Source organism: Beta vulgaris, chromosome 6, assembly GCF_026745355.1.
Source record: "Beta vulgaris subsp. vulgaris cultivar EL10 chromosome 6, EL10.2, whole genome shotgun sequence".
Taxonomy (NCBI): domain Eukaryota; kingdom Viridiplantae; phylum Streptophyta; class Magnoliopsida; order Caryophyllales; family Amaranthaceae; genus Beta; species Beta vulgaris.
Genome location: NC_079207.1, coordinates 21,286,889 through 21,295,305, shown reverse-complemented (window position 1 = coordinate 21,295,305; position 8,417 = coordinate 21,286,889).

Genomic DNA, 8,417 nt, shown 5'->3' with positions numbered 1-8,417 from the left:
TAATTTAATCGCTATTATATAATAGAAAAAGATAGGTCCAAATATATGTAAAATTTTTATTATATATAGGAAACACTATAAAAAAGTAAATAATTTTTTTCCTTGTCTAACTTCTAAATTCTGATTTCACTACAGATACACCTCTATTTTTTATCACGGCCTACATTAATTGTGAATGGTTCTTGAGAATAGTGATTTGTAAGTAAATTTTTGTAAATGTTTTTGTATGTATTGACGTTTTAGGTTATTAGTTTTAGTTTGTAGGTTAATTTTAAGTTTTAATAAAGTTTCCTGATTATTTGAGTGATTTGCGTGATTTTTTATAACGTGATTTTCTCAATTGTATGAGTGATTTGTGAAGTTTCTTCTTTAAGTGATTTGTGAGTATTGTAAATTAATTTTCGTTAGTTTTCTATTCTTTGAGTGTCGATTTTGATTTTGACAATCCTTTTGTAATTTAGAAAGGGAAGGGGGGCAAAATAGGCATTTCAAAAGAGGACACCATTGCTCCCCCCTTCCCTTATATAATAGAGATAAAATCACACATATTTTAGGTAAAAAAACATATTGTTTATGGTAAAGAGAACATATTGTTCATGTCCAAGGTCCGTTCATAATAAGAATTTAGGTAGTAATGAAAAGAACATATAATGATATTTAAAAAAAGAGATCATAAACTAAAATAGCATACAAAATCTATTTACACATTCTAAAAATAAAAGATAGATGTTATTTTTATATTGATAACATGTTTAGATTTAACTAATAACATGTTCTTTGCTATATCAATAAATTATTCTTTTTTATTATAAATAAACTTCTAAATATATACTCCGTATAATTATATGATCTTGAACAAAATTTTTAAATATTCTTCTTATATAATTATTGTCTTGTTCTATATAAACATTGTTTTTAAAGATAAGTAGAAATCACTTGTAGGAAAATTTTTGGATGTGATGCCAACACCATTAGGTTATCTCATACATGCTACTCATATTTTATATAAACTAGTAACATATACTTTTATATTATTCTGCAAAAATTGTTAAAAAAATAAACATCATATACTATTGTCATGTTTCGTTCAAAAAAAAATATATACTATTTTCATGTTCGTTACGTGTACAACATCAAAAAGAACACCACATATCAAAATTGTTAATTAGAACAAATATAAAAAGAACATGTACAAATGCCAAAAAGAACATTTTTCTTCTTGAACACAAATAGCTTTAGATAGTGATATCAATGATATTTATAATAATAGCAACAACATTAATAATAATTACCAATATAACTAATTAATAAGTACAACAACGACAAGAATAAAGAATTTCAATAATAATCGTATAAAGTATTGTTGTTAAAATCTCGATCCATATCTTATGGTCCTACGATTTTACGATTTGGAAGTACCTTTTCGATCCCAATCCTACATAAAATCTTAATTTAATAGGATCTTTTGATCCTACTCAACTACAAAAATTCACATGATAGAATCATAACACGATGCTACGATCCTGCGATTCTACGATCCGATTCTATCATAAAATTTCACAAAAAATTTCCAAATATTATCTTTCTCCTATTAGCTTTTGCCAAAATATTATTTCAATCCTAGAGTATTGAACTACTATTACCATTTGAGAATAAAAAACGTCATTATTAATGTGTGTAATGTTCTAACATGAGTGATTTGACCGCATTTTAGCATAATTGCCACTAATGTACCCTATATTATTGTAGGATCTTACGATCCTACATGTTCGATTCTACAAGCCCTTATATATGATTCTAAGTAGGATCCTGATCCTGACAACATTGATATAAAGTAATAATAATAATAAATAATAATACTAATAATAATAATAATAATAATAATAATAATAATAATAATAGTATGAATATTCCTAATGAGATAAACTCTCTCCTCTCTATAGAACCAATGGAATAGTAACTCCATTGTTAATTTTCATAGAACTCTAGTTTTCCTCTCCATTAATTATGTTTAGTGGTCACCATGACAAGGACATCTAGAGCTCAGGTGAAGAATAACCAGAATCAAGTGAGAATGAAGGGCCCATCTTCTGGGGATGTGAATAAAAAAATGAAATCGGTTGATTCGTTGATAGGTGTTTCAACGTTAGACATTGATAATGAAACGGAACTCATACAAGAGGAAATCATATCTCCTCGAGCTTCGTTGAAGGAGTTAAAGAGACAATCGGAGGTTCATGTGCAGTTTTCTGATTGGCTGGAAACAATCAATAAAGTTGGATCTCAACAAGCACCTGATAAGAGTAGAAGGATTGTGCGTACTGAAGGTATTGCTCCTTTACCTATTCTCTTCTCTCCTGAATCGGTGGACCATGGTATTTAGTGTTCTGAAAATGTTGCGATCAATCCTGTTAAGATTGAACTTTGTGATATTCAGTCTAAATTGGATTTCTGGAATTCTGCTATTTACTGTTACATTGTGGGTGTGAATCCTCCTATTCATGTAGTAGAGGGGTTTGTGAGATGAATATGGAGGAATTTTGGGGTTGATAAGGTGGCAATGATCAAGAAAGGCATATATATTGTCCGATTTAACACTGTAGAGAAGAGAGATCATATACTATCTGGTAACCCAGTTTTCTTTAACAATAAGCCTATGGTGCTGAAAGCTTGGGATCCTAATGCTGATATTGTGAAGGAAGATGTTCGAGTGTTACCTATATGGGTTCAACTTTCACTGAAGTTTAAGTACTAATGTGAGAATTGCCTTTTTAAGATTGCGGGCCAGATTGGTAAGCCTGTAAAGACTGACCAGGCTACTGCTAAACGTGAAAAATTGCAATATGCTCGTGTCATGTTAGAAGAGAATGTGGATCAATCATTTCCTGACCATATTGAGTTCATAAATGAATTTGATGTTAAGGAAAAGGTTGGGATTATATATGAGTGGAAGCTGGTGCTATGTAAGGCTTGTAACAATCTGGGTCATTCCCAAGACCAGTGTTAGAAGCCTGTGGCTAGGACTGAATGGAGGAAAAAGAATACTAAGCATCCTGTTGTAGTGGTCTCTGAACATAGAGAAAAAAAGTCAAATTCAAGCTTCTACTGAGGAGTTTCAGCCTGTGAAAAGGCCTGCTCGAAGGAGTTTGAGTGTGGTTCCTGCTCCTACAGTGCAAAATGGGTTTTAGGTTCTGCTTCCCCCAACACAGTCTGAGGATAGGCAGGAGGTTGCTGTTTGTGTGTTAAATGGTGCTGAACAGGAGGATGAAGGGGGTGGAATACCCCCTGGGGCTCATGAATAGAATTATAGCATGGAATGTGAGGGGGCTCAACAGTCTAACAAAACAGAAAGATGTGAAGAGATTTCTTGGTATGAAGGATGTTGGTCTGGTGAGCCTCCTAGAGACAAAGGTAAAGGCTATGAGCATGGGTAGCCTTTATCAAAATGTATTTAGTGGTTGGTATTTTTCATCTAACTCCTTTTTTCATAAAGGGAGTAGGATAGTGGTGGCTTGGAACCCTAAAAGTTTCCAAGTAGATATTATGTATGTGTCTAGCCAAATTATGCACTGTAAGATATCTGGTCCTGCTGTGAAGCAATTTTTTTGCACATTCTTGTATGCCTTCAATGATGCAAGAGGGAGATCTGATGCCTGGGAAGATTTGGTGAAGTTAGTGGGCCTTTGTAAAGGTCCCTAGATCATATTAGGGGACTTTAACTGTGTTATGAGTAATGAAGAGAGACTTGGGGCTATTGTTAGGCAACAGGATATGGATGATCTTAGAAGGTGTATGGAGACATGTTAGATGTAAGACTTGACATGTTCAGGTTACTTCTATACCTGGAATAACAAGCAAGAGGGTGAAAGGAGAGTATTCTGCAAGTTGGATAGAGTTACGGGTAAATGAGGAATGGAACAAGTTATTCCCCACTTCTGCAGCTCATTTTATTCCTGAAGGGTTGTTTGACCACTCTCCTATTGTAATAAATGTATACCTATCATTGAGAGCACTAGGAGACCCTTCAAGTATTTCACGACGTGGAGCACTGCTAGTAACTTTCAACAGATTATTCAAGATGGATGGAATCATGTGATAGTTAGCGTGCCTCCTACTTGACCTGCCCCACTGCAATCCCTAAGCACTTGCAACATTGATTTACTACGTTTGGTAAGGAAAAAAATTAGTTGCTTATGGCTGCAGTGTATTCCTAGTATTAGTAATGTTGTGGAACAGGTTAAAGAATTGGTTAGGTGAGAGTTGGTAATATGTTGCCAAAGAAAATTAGTAGGAGAAATTAGAATTGGATTCTAACATTGTAATTGAGGGTTAAAATGGTTGTATCTAGTCGTCTAACCTGTAGCTGTGCTTCTCCTTGATGTGAAGGGGTCCAACCTAGTTGGTTTGTTTTAGTTTTGAAATTGGCTTTGGTTGTAACTCATTTTAATGGAATCAAAAATCACTTAGCAAAAAAAAAACGTAGCACTATATTATTTTAGAATATCCCATATGGTCAAAGGTTTGGATTTTGATTTGACAATATCGCTGGTAATATTCCCGCCATTTTTTTTTAAAAAATCTACTCACTTTCCGTTTTAAATTGTCTTATGAAGATTGACTTACCATGCTTCATACCACTATTAGCCAAAGATATAAAATACTTTAATCATCATTGACCCATATTATCTTTCTCTTTAGTGCTCTTTCTCCTCCATGCACCCTATTTTGCTATATAAATTATAAATTATAAATTAGGCCCCTCCCCCTCTTCTCAATTAATAATATTTACCGTATTTCACCATATATCCAAGATAGTTTTTTTATTCACCATATACCTTCATACTTTTCAGAATTCACCATATAACCATGAGTTTTTCAAATATACATCATAGTACGCCCTTACTACTAACAGATGTTTAATTCCGTTAACTAATTAATCCAAACATGTGAATTAGCCTAAACCTCCTTTTTATCTTCCTCCTTCTTCTTCCTTCTCTATCATCTTTCATGGTAAAGTTCAATTTCATCTCTTTCACCATTAACTCTCTTATTTTATTATCCAAATTCAATCAAATTCACACATTCAATGTAGATTTTCTCATTCAATTTCCAAATTACTCACTTACATTTTGAAGATTTGAAATTTAAAATCATGAATTCTCTGACCTCAAACTCAAGAACCCTCCTCATTTCATCTTCCATCTCTCCCCGTAGCTGTCAACTCTCAGATGAGCCACCAATGCCATCAATGTTGTTGTCGTCGCTTTCTTTCCTTTTCACTAGTGGAAAAAAATCCCATCTGATGCGGTCAAAACTGGGCTTACTGATGCGATTTTGGTCCGAATCAGATGGGTCCGCAGTTGGTAAACAAAAAAAACTGATACGGTTAAAAACCGCATCAGTATAGTAAAAATTTGATGCAGTCATGAATAATCGCATCAGATCGTGTCTTTTGAAAAATAAAAAAAAAGTTGCATGCCTAACCACAAAGGAGGGAAACGAACGAAAAAGTAATGAAGCCAAATTTACAGAAAATCACCATTCTAAATCACCAAACCATTATAATCTCAAGTCACTAAATTACCAAACCAAATGACAGGAAACGACAACTAAACTACATTATAATTACAAAAAATACAATAAAAATAAAAACAAAATTCCAAAATAATTCCAAAAACTTATACAACAATATAACCAAAAAAATAGAACAAAATATCGAAATTAAAAAATAAAATAAAGTGAAACCCATATCTAAAAAAAAAAAATCTCAAAATAACAATGACATTTAAAAAATCAGAAATGAAATTAAAAACTTAAAACTAACCTAATTAGAAACGAAAATAAGAAAGTGGAATGAAAATGAAATTTTTTTTAAAAAACAACCCTAGATCTAGCGACAGTTCGTGGCGGTGGTTGTTGACAGCGACGAGCGACGAAGGATGATGAAATCGAAGACGAACGGTGTTTGTGGACGTTTCGTTGATGAGCGTTGAGATCGACGGTGAAAACGAGAGGAGAGACGAGACGAGAGCGCCGTCCCGTGAAGTGAGAGGAGAGGCGCCGTTATGGTTTTAGGGTTTGTGAGAGGAGAGGCGTCAATCTGTGAAGTGAGAGGGGGAAGAGGAGAAGAGTTAGGGTTATGAGACAGAGCGGGGGGACGGGTTATGAGAGAGAGAGAGAGAGAAGGGGGACGGGTTATGGGTTATGAGAGAGTTATGAGAGAGAGAGAGTTATGAGAGAGAGAGGGGGGGGGGGGGACGGGTTATGAGAGAGGGGAGAGGCTGGGCCACGCACGAACATAGGCCACGCAAGGAAGCTAACTTTAAAAAAGTACGAAAATTTGATGCGGTCCACTAAACTGCATCAGATTAAAAAAAACCGCAGCGATTTTTTAATCTGATGCGGGTTTCTGAGGACCGCATCAGATTTTTTTGCCAAATATCCTTCTCATTTTTTGGTTGATTTTCGGATGCGGTTTTACAAAAACCGCATCTCATACTAAGTGACATATAAGGTTTTTTCCACTAGAATTTTTATTCTTTATTATCTCTCCTCCGTGCTCAAATTTTGATCCATTAGGGTCATAGTTCTCTGATGGAGGAGAGAGGCGAAGAGGAAGGAGGAGAGGGTGGAGGCGGAGGAAGAGGTGATATTTTGAATATTTGAAATTAAAAAAAAAATGCCTTTTATTTGAACTAACCGCGGTAAACTAAAACGATGGGGTGGTGGAGAATTGGAGTGTGGGATGCTGGAAATCGAAGAAAATCCTTCAATGCCCATCTCTTCGAGTTTGGGATTGTTATCGTTATTGGCGCTGCAACCCTTGTCAGCGTTACGCCAACCTTAACCGATTTTGTCAGTGCTCCTATATTCATGTTCCTTTGTTTCCTTTCTCTGTTGTGGTGTTCTATTCGAACTTTCTCTCTCCTCTGTTATTTTCCACCAAGAGCAACAACCAAAGGTAGAATCTCCGGCCACCACAAAAATCCAATAACCACCCAAAAACTTCACTCAATTGTGTTCCTTGTGAATTTTCTTTGAATGAGCTTTTAAAATGGTTAGAATGTGTGAATTTGATTGAATTTGGAAGAGATGAAATCTGAATTTTACCATGGAAAAGGATAGAGAAGGAAGAAGAAGAAGGAGGATAAGATTTGAGTTAATTAGTTAACGGAATCAAACGTCCTTTTATTTTGATGTATATTTGAAAAACTCAGGGGTATACGGTAACTTTTGAAAAATGAAGGGGTATATGGTGAATAAAAATTTATCGCAGATATATGGTGAAAACATCGTAATATAAAGAACCATTTACTTTTTACATTCTCCAATTTCTCTTGGTGTGTATTTATCGTGGTTGAGTAGAATTTTAAAGAACGAAGGGAATATCTATCTTTAAAATGCAATGTCTAATATTTTGTGCTCATGGAATTACTTTAACTCGCTCTCACAAGTAGGGATGGCAATGGATCCCGGATCCGTTTTTCCGGATCTGGATCCTAAAATTTCAGAACCGTTGGATTCGGGTCGGATCTGGGTCCTGCCACCATATTACAGATCTGGGTCTGGATCTGACTCAAGATCCGGGCCCGGATCCGCATATCCGTTTTTTTAAAAAAAAGCTTGGCTGGGCCATCCAACTCTAAGGCCATTTAAAAGATGATACACATATATATACCATTTTCACAAACACTCCTCTCTCCCTCCCTAAAACCCTAATTCCCACGGTGAGTGGTGACCCTTCTCTCCAGAGTCCAGACTCCATCATCGAACCCCCAACACCACCCACCGGCCAACAGTAACACCCAACACCTACCGGCGAACATCAAAAGCCCTCTCGACCGGATAGTAACACTAAAAGCCCAACAGTAACACCAGTCAGATTCTCTCTCTCGCAGTCTCGCTCTCTCGACCACCAGCGAGCAGCCACCATCCACGCCACCAACTGCCACCTCCGGTCTCGTCACGACTCAGACAACCATCGAAGAACACAAGACCACCAGCCTCGATGGCCATCAGGCCCAACACCCTAACTTTCACATTTTGTTACTTAATTTTGTTCATCCGAATTTGTGGTTTATTGCTGCGAAAACGCCGGTAGTTGGAACTTCGAAAACGCGGATGAACAAAATTCAGTAGTTTTGTTACTGAATTTTGTTACTGAATTTTGTCACTCCTTCAGTAGTTTCAATATGTTGAGAATCTCAATTCTGTTACTGAATTTTGTTCATCCTTCGATCACTCCTTCCATCAGGCCTTAGCTTGCGTTTTCGAAGATATTATGTTGTTATTGAATTAGCTTAATTGAATTTTCCTTACTGCTGTTGAATTTGTGGTTTGTTGCTTAATTTTATGGCGAATTTGTGGTTAAGTTTCTTAATTTGGTGGCGAATTTGTGGGTGAATTTGTGGTAAAGT